Source organism: Solenopsis invicta, unplaced genomic scaffold (assembly GCF_016802725.1).
Source record: "Solenopsis invicta isolate M01_SB unplaced genomic scaffold, UNIL_Sinv_3.0 scaffold_106, whole genome shotgun sequence".
Lineage (NCBI taxonomy): Eukaryota > Metazoa > Arthropoda > Insecta > Hymenoptera > Formicidae > Solenopsis > Solenopsis invicta.
The window spans coordinates 93826-110299 of NW_024105228.1; the positions used below are offsets into that span (position 1 = coordinate 93826).

Below are 16474 nucleotides of genomic sequence, written 5' to 3' on the forward strand. Positions count from 1 at the left end.
TTCTAATGTTGTAAAAGTTCCGATTTTTAATTATTTATAAAGCGCTAAAGGTGGCTCAAAAAAAAGCCGAAACGTATTCATACACAAATAGATGCATTATGGATTCATAAGAGATATTAAGTTGAAGGATATAATATGTGAGAAATATAATTCGCACACGTTTACCTGCATTTACCGTCCTTTTATTGGATGTATATTTGTTCTTTATAATGCATTTAATTTATGTTTTCATCAGAGTTTTAAAATTTTAATATTGCATACATAATTTCATATAAATTACAAAAATATTACATTATTAACTCTTTAATATACATAGTCAAAATACGCAATGGTAACTAATAAATAGTCTCTTCGACCTGTTGGAGTGCGGAGAGGAGAGATACGCGCGGAAGGTACCGCCGTGGCGATTGACGTAAGTATGATGATGTGCAATCGAGGGGTCAAAGGGAGCATTTTCTTGTTCCTGCCCCGGTCGGGGGAACACTTTCTAAACTACCGCCGGTATCCCGAAGTAGAGAACGGGAGATATTGCCTGGTATTCATAGTCGATTTTTATTTCAAGATCGTCTTAAGTAACGTCTTAAAATGCTAATACAGCTCTCTGATTGGCTGATGGCATCTTAAGATGATACTTAAAATCATCTTAAATATAATATCATCTTAAATATAAGAATTGACTATGAATATTGGCCATTGAGAGTGTAGAGTAGAGATAATAGCGAGAATTTGGTGCGAACTTCTTCTATGTCAAATTCTCACAGGGGACCGGTGGCTCGAGCGGAAGCAGGAGAAAATAAATAGTTTGTTGACCGCGCCTGAAGGACGAGTTCTTCGATTTCTCCCGCGCGTATCCCCCCCCTCAATGCTCAATCCGCTTACTCTAATTGTTTCCCCCTCACTCAATTGAATCATTTTCAACATACAGATACCTATAAAAGATACCAAACGTCGAAGGAGAGGTCAGAAATCTCTTCGTCTCTTTGGAGATAAGTTCTTCTTTTTGGCAGCGATTCACAGCAACGTGCAACGGTGAGTTTAATTTAAAAAATTTTTTTATATTATAATATTGTATAATAATAGCATCACAAATTGAGGAAAATTTTAAATAATTGCGCTAAGATGATACGTTAATATAAAACAGTTTGGTCGAAATAAAATCTCTAAATAATATTTGTTAAACTTAGATATATCTAAATTTGAGATATATTTAAAAAATCGTTTGATCCTTTATTTAACATTTTACCATGCTAAATGTGTAATATTTTATACAGCAATGTTTTTACATTATAATTTAGGAATAATTGTTTTCCCTACTCAATTGAATTATTTTTGACATACAGATACCTATAAAAGTACGTCCAGGAGTGTAAGTTGAAGTTTGCCGGTTTTTTCGTTAAAGAAAACACATAATTTTCAAGGGAATCTCAAAATATTTTTATTCAAAGTATTGACCATTTGATTCTACACATTTCGTCCATCTTTCAGGCAAATTATGGATACCATTCCAAAAAAACTTTTTCTCTTTCGAGGAAAACCATTCGACGAGCCATTTTTCAACTTCTTCAAAATTGACGAAGTGCTGCTCTGCAAGTGAGTGCCCCATCGATGCGAAAAGGTGGAAGTCGGACGGGGCGAGGTCTGGAGAGTACGTCGGGTGCGATAATATTTCCCAATTAAGTGCTTTTAATGTGTCCTTCACGGATCTAGCGGTATGAGACGGTGCGTTGTCATGTTGCAAAATAACTTTGCCATGTCTTCGAGCCCATTCCGGTCGTTTAACGATCAACGCATGATTCAAATTGATCATTTGTTGTCGGTAGCGATCCGTATTTACCGTTTCACCAGGTTTTAATAGTTCGTGGTACACCACACCATCCTGGTCCCACCAAACATAGAGCATTGTCTTACGGCCAAAGCGGTTGGGCTTTGCAATGGATGGGGCGGCTTCACCAGGTGAAAGCCATGATTTTTTTCGCTTCGGGTTCTCAAAAAAAATCCACTTCTCGTCACCCGTGACAATCCGATGCAAAAAAGACTTTCTTTCGAACCGTTGAATCAGCATTTCACAAATGGTTATTCGATGTTCCATTTGCCTGTCGTTCAATGCGTGTGGCACCCATTTTCCATACTTCTGGATTTTTCCCATGGCTTTTAAACGTTGGCAAATTGCTACTCGGGACACATTAAGTTTTTCTACCAATATTTGTTGTGATTGGGTTGGGTCTTCATCCAACAACACCTGCAAATCCTCGTCTTCAAACCTTTTCGCTGCACCAGGATGTTCATTGTCTTTCAAATCGAAATCTCCACTTTTAAATTGACGAAACCATGTCTCACATGTTCTAATCACTGGAGCATGTTCACCATAAGTTTCTACTAGCAAACGATGTGCTTCAGCTGCTTTTTTCTTTTGATGAAATAAGAAAAGCAACGAATGCCGCAAATGCTCTTTATTTGGAACGAAACTCGACATATTCATTGATATTAAACGACTATGACGCTATTATTTTGACAGAATGAGACTTAGGTGTTTTTGGAAGTTAATGTCAATAGAAAACAATCGTGTATATAACAAATCATAGAAATGCCTACATCCTGCTAGCGACACCTACTGTAAAAATCGGCAAACTTCAACTTACACTCCTTTTTGGCAGTGATTCACAGCAACGTGTAACAGTGAGTTCACTAAGAGGATGCTATAGTGACCAAAGAACTTCCTCGACGTCGGCATTGCAGATTATTTTTCGAGGGAGACCAGGCTATCGCTCTTTGTCCAACGCATAGATCTGTCTTTGTTTTTCGATTATTTCGCCATCTGCGAAAAGACCTATCAACTACAGCCACTGCTCTTCTTGCCATCGTGTACGTGCGCTAAGCAAAAGTTGGACACGTACAGCTGTTCACCTATTAAACTTTTTTGTTAGGTTGTTGACTGAAACGATACACAGTCAGTGCTGTTTGTTAGAGTTTTCTGAAGTCCGCCCTGGTCTCATTTTATACATACGAGCTACAGAACGTTAGTAAATAACAAAAATTAACCTTGGTTGACAGATCCACGAGTCGAAAATAAATGAATTTTTAACTTTTTGATCGATTTTCTCATAAAATTGACCAGAGCAGACTTTGTTTTGGTGCGTACTTTTATTTTGCAAAAGGATTTTGTGATCTGTAAAGCCAATTCGAAAATTAATGAACACTGTAATGGTCGGTAATTCCCGTCAGTATAGCATCCTCTTAATTCAATTTAAAGAAATTTTGTAAACATTTATTTTGATTAATTTTATTTCTAAGTGTTTTACACATAATGCAGATAAAAATATTTTTCTTAATAATAATATAAGAATTTTTTTCCAAATTTAATTTTGCAAATATATCACTAAGATAATTCCCCATATCGTTATAGTTTTATAACAAAATAGTAATTTGAAATTAATTAAACAAACAATTATCAATATTTTATGAAAGGTCAATACTTTTACATCTATTTTTGTAAATGTACCTACATAATTCCTGATTATAATTTTTATGCAAGATTTCGTCATATAATTCAATAAGTGTTGTTCTATCGGGATATTAGTCATAACAATTGGTTTCAATCTTAATATAGATGTAATGCGAATAATGTGTCTAAAAATATGTTACATCGTTAATACAGAAACAAACGATTAATTCCAATATTTCATCAACGCAACGATAAATATGGGATATATGGTGTAATTTCTTCGATGTAACATCAAAAATCAAAAATGGACCCAACAGATGTTGTTACGCCGATAAAATTTCAAAATTAATTGTCTCTTTGTTAATGATATATGTTGACACGTATTTTTGAACATAATGTTCATATGACGTTTATATCGAAATTGAAATATCTAGATGAGACAATGTTCATATCTTCATATTCTCATTACGTTGTGAATTCTTGTTTCCACGCAAAACCATTTAATACATTTATCATCGGTAATATTTAATCAGTTTGCCAAAAATTAGTGAACATTCTAATTTACGTAATAAAAACAATATATTATTGAAATTTATAAATTTTGATAAAAATTACATCAAAATAATAATTTCGTTGACAAATACAGATTTTGAAATTTATAAATTTTGATATCACATTGCTTATGTTAAGTAAATTATAATATTTGTGTTACATCTCTTACAAAATTGTTTTAAAACTTAAAGATGTTACCAACAGAATTTTAAAACCAATCTCCGAGTCATTTAAACCTGTTAAAGATTTGACAGACAGCTCAAAGACAATCATCATATTTATCTAGTGTAATGATGTAAAAATTGTAAAAAGATCATTATTTTGATTTTTCATTCCGAAAAGTAGACCAATTTGACACAATAATAAATTTATTATTACAAGAACTTTACAAAAAATTAATGAATAAGGATAAAGGCCTATTGGCAACAAGCAAACTGAGATGTCAATTAATAACAAATGTATATTTTAATGTGCTGTAATAAAAGAATGTGCTTATAAAAAAATCTAGATCTTTTTTAATAATGTTGCTTTTTCGCTAACACTCGCGCTCACTCGCGGCATTCACGCTTTATTCTTCATCTTCTTCTCAATTTGGCACCCGTCCCTAAATCTCCTGAACTGGAGTCATTACCACCATCCCTCAAAAGTCAATGTTTAACGCAAAAACACAAAATTGGCAGTCGAAAATCAAAATTAGGAATTGAAATAATTGCCGATTGTGACGCAATCGGCGATTTAAAAAATATTTCCAGTAGCGGGCGAACACGTCCGCATACATTCAAGGCCCCGAATTCCACGGATTCCGACATTTATACAAATTTTTATTAGAAAGCGAGAGTAAAAACCGTAATCACACTAAAGGTTGAAGTTAAGATTGGATTTGAATTTGATCAATTAAAACAAAGGTAATTAAATTTGAAGTTTATAGTTTTCTTTCTTCGGATTGATTAAATTCCAATCTACTTTCATTTTACTGAATAATTTTGTTTATAATCAATATTTTATATTGACATTTGAACGATTACATTCGTCAAAGTGTTGAGAGTGTGAAAGAAAAAGTGTGAAAGAAAAGAAGTGGTGATAATGGCTAGTTCAAAAAAATATTTTTTTAAATCGGTTTAGTTAAAAAAACACAGTATTAAATTATTTTGCTAATTTTTTATCGTTCAGAATTTCTCTCATTTAATATTTGCTTCTATTCAAAGACTTAAAAAGATATTTTTAGAAATATCATTTTATCCTTGTTTAACATGAAATATAAAATGACATCTCTTATGTTTTTTGAACATCGCTCTTTAGACGATAACAATCGATTTATCGAAGAAATATTTCAATATAAAAATTTCGTTAAAAAAATCATATTAATAAAATTCCATGTTATTGTTCAACTTTGCATAACTCGAAGTATGTATAGTCGCATAAAAACTCTCATTTTGTACGTACGAGCTACACACAACTTCTGTATTAAGGTAAAGTTAATCTCGGATGGCTATATTATTTTTAATAATTACCTTTTTGTTCGATTTTCTTGTAAAATTTATCTAAGCATCTCTTCTTTTTACGCGTATTTCAATTCTATAAAAAGTTTTTGTGATTCTGTAACGGCAAATCAAAGATATTTAGATGCTGTAAACGTCGGTAATTCGCGGTACTTTAGCATCCTCTTGTCTTAAGTACAATTTTTATATCGTAATTATCATTTTTATCGGAACGATTTATGAGGAGAGCAGAAATATGAATTCGTAAAAATCGTAAAATTCGTAAATCCAATCTTAACAGTTTAATCTATTAATAAATTATCTTTTAATCAAGTTTGTTATCATGTATCTTTTATCAACATACATCAATCTTTTAATAAATTATTTTCAGTAATCGCTCTTATCGTAATTAGCTTGATCTTTTGCAACCTTGTGTACAAATCAGTCATGCATCGATAATGTAGCAGAGGCCAAAAGTGCGTTTTAACAACGAGATAGCAGATGATATTTTGCAAGTAATGATATTTTTTGGAAGTTTTCTTCACTTGTGTCAATATTAACACGAACTGCACAAACAAATTAATAAAAATATAGCCGAGTGTCAAGTCGAACAACTGCAGAGGAATTTCCAATCTATATTGTCGATCATTAATCCTTCTGTATTTCTTGTTAATCGATCCAAGATGTTATTTATTGATTAACGCTTTGAATCATAATGGATTTGCAGAGATAAATGCGCTGTGTTGCAAGTGAGTAACATGTGCCTGTATTTCGCACGTGTAGAAAAATTCCGTTGCAGATACGAGATTACTATCGTATTTCGTAATTTTAGCGGATTTCAGATTACAATAATCCTAACTTGTTTGGATCGTTCGTGCGTAATTGTATAAGACGCTACAATTGGGCATGCTCTGGTATATTAACAGCTGCATCGCGCTGTTTGATTACACGTCAAATAATTACGAAAAACGTCACCTCAATTATTTCTTCTCAATAATCGAGCCGAAACGAAACATCGAAAATAACGTCAGTAACGCGATATCACAGTGGCCTTGCGAGATAATGATTGAACGAAAGCTTCATCATATGTTGTACATTCATTTGCTTTTTTTCTATCTTTATTAATATTTTAATTAATAATAAAATAAATTCATATTTAATACCTTTCATGAGCATTTATTATTTTTAATTAATTAATTAAATTTAATTTTCAATTTAAATAATTGCTTTTGCTAAGATTTATATTAATTTTTATGTATTTCTTAATTGTGTTAAAATAATCGTGGCATGAAAAATTTTGCATTATTTTAGCATATTTAGCATATTTAGCGTTTTATCTTCGATGCGTTCATAGAGAGAATTCTCTCATAAAAGTTATTCTGAAAATTATAATAGCCATAGGACAACATTGTATTTTTCGAAGAATTTTATGTGATTTTCTCTGCTTTATTATTTACTATTTACTATGCACATTTTAATACCTTTAATATAATAAAATATAAAATATTTGTTTTATTTTTACTAAATTGCAGTTAAATATCAATAATTTTAAAATATGTTGAATGAAATTTATGTTTCTTTATTATTTTGAATTGAATAAATTTCAAATATCGATAAATACATATACAATATCTTATAAATTTCTATAAATTTTACACTGTAGAATGTTTTCAATCAAGCTTAGTTGTTCATAATAATTTTCCATGTAGCATAGTAATTGATTGGCGCTGTTTATGCATAAACAATGTCTAACACAATTATCAATAGAAAAAATGGCGTAACAAGGCGTAATAAAATAATGGTAAATTCATGGATCCAGGATTCCAAAAATCCTGGTTTCGAATCCTACTAGGATAAGCGTGTTTTTTAAAAAACGATATATATATATATATATATATATGTCATTTAAATACACAGTAACATTTATATTAAGAAATTATGACTGTAGCAAACATATTTGTACATTACGTATGCATAATTAATGTTTTCAATAAAATATCAATTCATTAACAAGATATTACGATAGCCATTGGGTCACCTGTCAAAATCAATTCCCTACCATGTTCATGTAATAAGAACTTTTTTTTTATAAGAATTTTTACTTTTTGAGATATTACCATGACAGTTGTTATCATATGAACATGGTAACGCCGTACAGAGCTCTGAATTTGAATGTCAAACGTGAAGTTTCCTATGTCGATAACACGAAATCTCAATGACACGTCAAATAAAATTGATGTTATTGAATTATAGTGATATATTGCGCTACTCCAATTTATCTGAAATATGCATTCACTGATTCATCAGTGCATTCCAATCCCGATCTTGTTTTATTACGCCTGATTAGAATCAAATTTTGAAACTCTGTAAAATGATCGAGTGTCATTAACGGGAAAAGATTATTATTATCATAAAAATCATTATAAAGATAATGAAAATATGATGCATCATTACAAAAGAAACATTAAAATATTTTGAATTTCACAAGTGTATTGTAAAATTTTCGTGGTTAATAATTAATTAAAAATCTAAAAGTTAAATAATAAAATTATAATAAAGTTAATAACTTAGCTTAACTTAATATTTAATTTAACTGTGTATTAACAACATAGTTATTTTGAAAAACATAAATTTTAATTTACTTTCTTCTTTTTAGTTAGAAATTTACCTATGTCAAAGAATAAATTATAAAAAAACATATTTTCACATATAAAACAATAGCATTTATTATGTCAAAAAGTGCTGGAAACATTGCTAATAAAATGTCACGTATATACAACGGCAATTTTAGTACATTAATATTCAATAATGTAAAAATAATAAAATTAATATTGGAGAGAGAGAGAGAGAGAGAGAGAGAGAGAGAGAGAGAGAGAGAAATTTACATAAAATTATAATATTATGTTAGTGTAAATATATATATCATACTTAGTCTGTTTAGATAACAAATATAATTATGGAAATAAAGAAGAATTTTGCAATCAATTTTTTAATATTGAATTTAAAATGTAAACGTAACTGCAAATTAAATATATAATTAGTTAAATATTCTTATTTTTAAATGTTTAAAAAATATTTCTTACAACAGAAAAATTTTAATTATAATTATCCCTATCAACTCATCACGATCAAAATTGTTAATGTTGCTGTTAATTGTATGAATTGTGTATGTGCATACTTTGTGTATTCAACATGACATTCTGTACCTTTAAAACTAAGCCATTTCGAACACATAAATTTGTGTATAACAGAAAACATAAAGAATAATTAAAACTTATGAGTGTATTTCAGAATGGACAGAATGGATAACCGTTAAAAAGATAAAATTAAATAAAAAGTAAAAATTAACGAAGATCTTTATTCTTGACAAGTATCGGTATAGTCGTTATAATGTCATCGATATTGTTATGAAGAGTTAAAAATAAACCTTTTTAAATTAAATTTGAGATTAACTTATTTTTTAAATAAATTAAATTTTGAGTTCAACTAATATTAACTCATCTTTCTTCAAATTATTAATTTGTTTTTAGCATGTACAAGCCGTTATCTAGGTATATCTTATGTAACGGCTCGTCTATGCTGAAGCAAATTGATAATTTTAAAGAAGATCAGTTACACGACCAAAGTAAGATAGAATGGATGTATTAAATCTTACGTAAACAATGTTTTATATATGTAGTAAATTATATATAGTAAATGAAACGCTTTGGCTTTATTCATCTTTTTTCAATCGTGTCAAATTAAATTATTTTTAATTTCTTGTTATTGAAATGTTAAATATGACGGAAAGATATGGAGCTTGGGCTGCAGTATATATATAGCTGTCATTTGTTATCGCGGATAACATTGAATTTTTATCTGTAGTTATGTAACCTGCGTATAAAAAATCGTAATATTTCGACGTAACAATCCTTTAATAATACTTTTATGTTTTTACCTTATTTTTATTATGTATAAAATTAATCAGTACAAAATTACCTTTTCAAAAAAAGGTAAAAAAAGCGCCTATGTGTGTGTTGCGCGCAACTTATTTTGAAATTATGTAACCTAATAAAAATGATATACGTTTATTAAAAAAAAAATGTGTGAAATCTTTTAAAGTGCGCTTATTATAAAGAGAATATACTTTTTCTACAAAATTAAAGTAGTAATATTTGTATTTTCTTTGAAAAACTTCTATTCTAACCCAACTGCTAGTATCTTCAACTTTTATATAAATCCCACGTGGTACTATCTCTGTATTGTCATTGAAAAATCTTTGTATTTTAAAAATTCAACTGATAGCGTTTTTAATTCTCATTGAAAAAATTTATTCCAAGTAGTATTTCCTTAAATATTATGTAATTTAATTCAACCTAAACGCATTTTTCCAAAAAATCTTTTAAACAATCAAAGTGTACTATTTTTGTATTTCCATTGAAAAATCTTTCAATTTTAACCCAAGTGGTTGTATTTAATTTTAATAAGTTTCAATGGAATATATAACATTTAATTTAAAAGATTAAAGAGGAAACGGTACAAAATAAGAAAATTTTATTGAAATAAAAAATTTTTGATGTACAAAAACATGGCGCTGGTAGATAGAAAAAGCAATGAGAAGAATTGAATAATTTCTATACAAAACCTAATTGCTACTATCTTCTTCTACTACTTCTCTGTATTGTTATTGAAAAATCTTCCAACCCAAGTATTTAATTGAAAATAAATAACATATTAAAATTTTGTAATCTATTTTAACCTAAATAATTTATATGTTAACAGAAATGAGAACATTTTATTGAAATAAAGAGTTTTTTCATCTTTATTTTTTTAAGATCCAAGTGGTGGTATCTTAATTTGACTTACGATGTTACTTAAATGTTAATGAAACTAAAACTTATTTCATAAATTGCTTTTATAATGCATATTTTACAAGTGTTACATTTATTGCATTCTTTCTTATGTCTTTTCTGCTTTTCCTATCTAGCAGAGCCATGTTTTTATACATTAAAAATTTTTTATTTCAATAAAATTTTCTCATTTTGTATTGTTTCCTCTTTAATTCTTTGAAATTAAATGTTGAAATACCATTTGAGTTGAAATAAAATTTTTCAATGAGAATTAAAGATGCTATCACTTGAATTTTTGCAATAGGAAGATTTTTCAATGACAATACAGAGAAGATATAGTACCACGTGGGTTTTGTATAAAAATTAAAGATACTACCAGTAGGGTTAGAATAGGAATATTTTTCAAAAAAATACAAATACTACCATGGATTTTGTAGAAAAAGTATATTCTCTTCATAATAGGCGCACTTTAAAAGATTTCATGCATTTTTTTGAATAAACGTATATCATGTTTATTAGATTGCACAATTTCAAGATATTTATTTTAAGTAAATACCACTTAGGTTGGAATAAGAGATTTTGTAGAAAATATTAAATAATACATATTTTTGGGTTGAAAAAATAAAGATTTTTAGGTGCGCGCACACACATAGGCGCCTTTTTTTTACCTTTTCTTTCAAAAGGTAAATACCACTTAGGTATATATATATATATATATATATATACGATTAAATTATGTATCTGGCCTTGCTTTAGAATTAAGAGTATTATGCATACGAGCATCCACCGTATCGTTTTTATATAATTCACATGACACGTACTCTTCCATAGCTTTCATGAAAAACGGATTGTTCAAAGTTGACAATTGTTATATTATATTTTTTTCAATATCGGCATCGTGTTCTTGTAATGATATTTTATTATCTATTTGCAGCGCAATGTCTGTCTCCTCCACTGACAGACTATTTAAATATTTCTGATCATAATTTATTTTGTAGCTCAATGTTCAATGCAATCCTTATGTCTGCAATAAATTATAATAAAATATATAAATTCACAATAAAAAAGAATAAAACAAAGCTAGTCAGAGACTTTTACCAAGATTATTGTTAATAATGACTGACGAATAAAGATCAGGTTAAAGAACCTGTCACGACGGATATGATGATGATGACAAGATGACAAGAAATACTACACCACATACACCACAAGTACACCACAAGTCGCATACGGCTGACTGATGTATGCCAGCGCTACTCGTGTCGAAAATATGAAAGGGAGAATTCCTGAGGGCGACGACGACGTTTCTTAAATAAAATGTAGAATATTTAGACTTTGCGTCGCGATATCTCCGCTCATAGGGCACGGAGAGAAAAAATAAAAACACTTTTATTATACAAGTCGGGGCCAAGCTATCGTTTGAGACTACTCAGAACTTGATCGGTTCAGCCATTACTGAAATCTGATAATCTTGCGTGCTTGGAACTCGCTGACTCGCGTAAAAGATGGTCTGTCTGCGACTCGCTTTTCCTACATAGGCGCGAGTCGCAACCGCGCCTCTAGATGTCGCGAAAATTTATCGCAGTAATATTACTGCAATATTTCAGTAATATTACTGAGATATTGCAGCAATATTCTTTAATATTATTGTATAATATTAAAAAATATTACAGAAATATTGCTGTAATATTGCTGCAATATATTACATTCGCAAAAAAATGGGCATGGGAATATTACTGCAATATATCAGTAATATTGCTGTAATGCATAATGTCCGCGAAAATTTATCGCAGTAATATTACTGCAATATTTCAATAATATTATTAAGATATTGCAGCAATATTCTTTAATGTTATTGTATAATATTAAAAAATATTACAGAGATATTACTGTAATATTGCTGCAATATATTACATTCGCAAAAAATAGTCCTGGGAATATTACTGCAATATCTTAGTAATATTGCTGTAATACATAATGTCCGCAAAAATTTATCGCAATAATATTACTGAAATATTTGAGTAATATTACTGAGATATTGCAGCAATATTCTTTAATATTATTGTATAATATTAAAAAATATTACAGAAATATTGCTGTAATATTGCTGCAACATATTACGTCCGCAAAAAAATAGTTATAGGAATATTGCTGCAATATCTCAGTAATATTGCTGCAATATATTATGTCCGCAAAAAATACCAATAAATTTGTAATAATATACCTGTGACTAATCTCTGTAATGTTCTTTAATATTATATATTAATGATGCTAAATTATCTGCAATATATTCATAATATTAAATGACAAAATATGAATACAACATATTTTATTTGTTGCGGTTTTATTAGATAACATAAATAATGAGTTTTATCAAATATAAGAAAAGAAAGATTGAACAAAAGGCTAAAAGATATTAAACAAAATTAAATATTTATAATAATAAAAAATAAACATTATTATATAGATAATACACACAAGGATAATTATAACGTTCATTAGATAATGAAAAATATATTTTTAAAAATGCAACAAAGAAAAACGTAATCTTTGAATGTAAAATAACTGTAGATTTTTTAGGATAACTGTAGATGTTGATAATGAATTTAGTTGGAGAAGACTAAAAATTATTGAAATATTATAATTAAAGCTTAATTATTATTGGCCTGCTCCAATTTCTCCTTTTTAACTCTGAAAAGAAAAAAAATCATATGTACAAAACACATGTATAGGTGGAATCACACATTTCAAGTGGTCTGTCTTGTTATTTTTTCAGTGACACATTTACTTTTCACAATTGTTAAAATATATTTGATTTTTATTTTTTCTGAGGTCTTCTATCATCGTTTATTTATTTTTTTACAGTACTATAAATTTGTTAAAAGGAGTCTGGACGTAAAAAGATAAAAAAGATTATGTGATGTAACCTTACTTGTTTCTGGACAAGCGAACAGGAGCATTTGCCAGCCATTTGCCCATTTGTTTATGTATATAATCTTCTTTGGCATTTTCGCAGGCCATTATTGCTTCTGTAATAAATCTAAAGTCAAAATGTTGTGGATTCATTTTATTAATACAGTTTTTCCAGTACGTTAACTAAATTTAAATAATTTATTATTTTATTAATAATGACTATTAGCAATATCTCATTTGAAGGTTTCAAATAATTAAAAATGGATATTTACCAATTATGCACGAAGATACTTTAAAATCCAGCAAGGCCTTTTTCTTTTGTTTACTCCGCAAACTAAATTCTGATGCCAACTCGTCCGTGAAAACTTTGGCCATGATATTATTCGTTAAATTTTCCATGTTTTTTCCCCCCATTACGAAATATGTTTCATAAGTAAGTTAAACTGCAAAAAATTTTGATTAAAACACTATTTTAAAATTTTTTATTGTAACAAGACTTTCTTAAATAAGGTATATTAAGATCATGAACTTTCAATACATACAACAAATTTTATCTCAATTTTAAACTGTATAATTCATTAATTATTATAAAATATTTGCAGGTGAAGATGACATCTTGAAATTTGCTAGTGTGATATCAGTCAACTAGATTATCTAAGAAAAAAATAAAGTTTCTTAATTTATATGATTATAGGTATTTGATGAATTATGGAAAAAAATTATGGACAAAAATTTTTAACATGGACGTTCAAAGTTGAATAAAATACCATTTTCGATTTCAAATTCAAAATATTTGAAAATTTGTACTCAAAATTTTGTCCACGTATACCTATACTCATGCAAATTAAAAAATTTTGTAGCTTTTTTGTTTCAGATTATTCAAGTGACCAAATTCACGTCCGTCAGTAATAACAATTTCGAGATGCCATTTTTAGCAGCAAATATGTATATAAGAAAATCCCAAAAAGTATATAAAAAAATTTTTGTTTCAAGTTAAGATAGCAGAATCTTTTGAAAAATGCTATTTTTATAAATTTTCTTTACAAAAAAATTTTTACACATATTTATATGTATTTTGTTGGTACTGAGTAATTTTTACAAGTCAAAATAACGAAAATTGTAATAATTATAACATTGTTCACGCGACATGTCCGAACGCGTATCGTCTCATGGCTCCCATAAAAATCACGATACTCAGTTATTTGATACAACAAATAAAAAATTTCTTAATTTACAGATGTTTGGTTATCATCAAAACCAGATTAAAATCAAACTATTTTTTAAATAATTATTGTGCGTGTAAAAATAAAATTGAAAAAATTACTAAAAATTTTGAAAGTTTTACACTAAAAAAAAAATGAGCAAATCAATATAATTTAATTTCGCTTGTTCTAACGATAGAGAGAAGTATTCGAAATATGTAGGTGTAAATGAAACTAATAAATCAATCGATTTATTCTTTGTCTAAAATCGTGGGAACCAGTTTGAAGAAGATAGCTTTGAGAAAAATGCGTTTAAAGCTTTAAGTACAATTTACTCTTATATTTTTAGTACTTATGTTATCCTAATCACCAATTCCAGGCTGATATAATAAATTATTTGCAATTTTAAAACAAAAGAAAGAAAAACATTAAAAAGAGAAGATATTGAAAAGGTACTTCGGCAGATCTTGCAGAAATCCGATGTTCCAATTCTGGCTTGCGCGCCGCTTTAAATAAAATGCTATAATTTCCGTAATTTTTAAAATTTTTCAATATAAAATTGAGGGTAGATTCTTATGTACTTTTATAAAACGCAAGGAAAAAATAATCAATTTTTTTTACCTTCCATGGAGTTCTGCCCCCTTAACAATATAAAAATATATTTAAGAATGTATGAATGTTAAGTGTTCATTTAATCTTAACAAAAAAGAAAACAAACACTGAAAATTGATCGAAATTTTAACCGAGAGTGTACTATGTCTCCTTAACTTTAAGAAACTCTAGAATCAATAAAATTAATATTCACTATTGCTTCCTTAAAGCAATCTTCCTTAAAGCAATCTTCTACTTTCAATTGCTCCTCTAATGTATTTAAGTTATTAGTATCTTTCACAGGAAGAAAGCTATTTACATTTTTCACATTTACAATCTCAGATTGGTTTTTAGTGTTGGGATCGTGTCCAATTTCATTCTCATTCTTCTTACAAATATATTTCCATATGCGTGCTAAATCAGCTAGAATAGCGTTGTCCTTTTTTAAATTTTCTTCCAGCAATCCTACATATATGTAAACAAATGTAAATATATAAATAAACACGTATTGTTAGATTATAGAAAAATAATAGAAATATAATAATTTACCAATCATATAATTAAGTTTTTTGTCCGTTGTCTCATACTGCTTCTTGGTATCGTTTGTACATTTTTCATTAGAATTTGTTGCCACAGTTTGTGTGACAACGTGCATTTCTATAATGACAAATATTTTTTCTCAACATTTTACAAAATATAAAAAACATGATATCATTATAAATTAAAAAGCTCAAGTGATTTTTTCAAATTAAGAACGGATAAATTAATTACGTATACAATAATTACAATGGCTATATTATAACCCATACTTCATAACATTACAGAAATATTGCAAAATATTGTTGTAATATTTCACTAGCATTGCACAGCAACATTTATAATATTGTATTAACATTGCTGTGAAAATTTGTCAAATATGAAGAGTATATATTTTTCCAAATTTTATGTTAATTTTTAAATTCTCTGATATAAGCAAAAATTATTAGAAAATATATTAGAATGTAAATAGCTCCTTGCACCTAACAATGAGTTTTTATCGAATACTCGTAAAGTTGATGTAAAAAATTTGAATATCTTTACAGGGTTGTTAATGAAACAGAAAAAAAATATTTTATGATTTTTTCAAATTTTTCAGATCATTTTTAAAAAACTTCCACGATTCATGCTAAAAATAAATAACAAAATAATTAACAAAAATAAAAAGAATAAAGTATTAAAATTTTTTATTAATTATAAACAATAGTTTGTAAAAAATATTCAAATAACATAAAATAAAATTATTCATATTTTTAATGCATCTTTAAAGCATAAATAAGTCAAAACTTTATTGCATTTTTGATAGAAGCATATATCTTTTTCATTGCACTTTTGAGAGAAGAGCATTTATTTTCTTATCTTTTTCTGAAAATCTTGAAGTCGATCGTAATTTGCAATTTCTGTACTTATATTTCATTTAATTTTTTTATT

The 16474-nt window shown here is 28.2% G+C and overlaps 1 protein-coding gene across 1 annotated transcript in view; it reads left to right on the forward strand.

The window, feature by feature from the left end:
* Positions 1 to 883: 883 nt before the first annotated feature.
* LOC113002804 (fatty acid synthase) overlaps positions 884 to 16474 on the forward strand; it is a gene marked incomplete at its 3' end in the record, with an annotated part of 54693 nt that continues 39102 nt past the window's right edge. The window contains exon 1 of the mRNA XM_039459234.1: positions 884 to 1029. The remainder of the gene's footprint in view (positions 1030 to 16474) is intronic.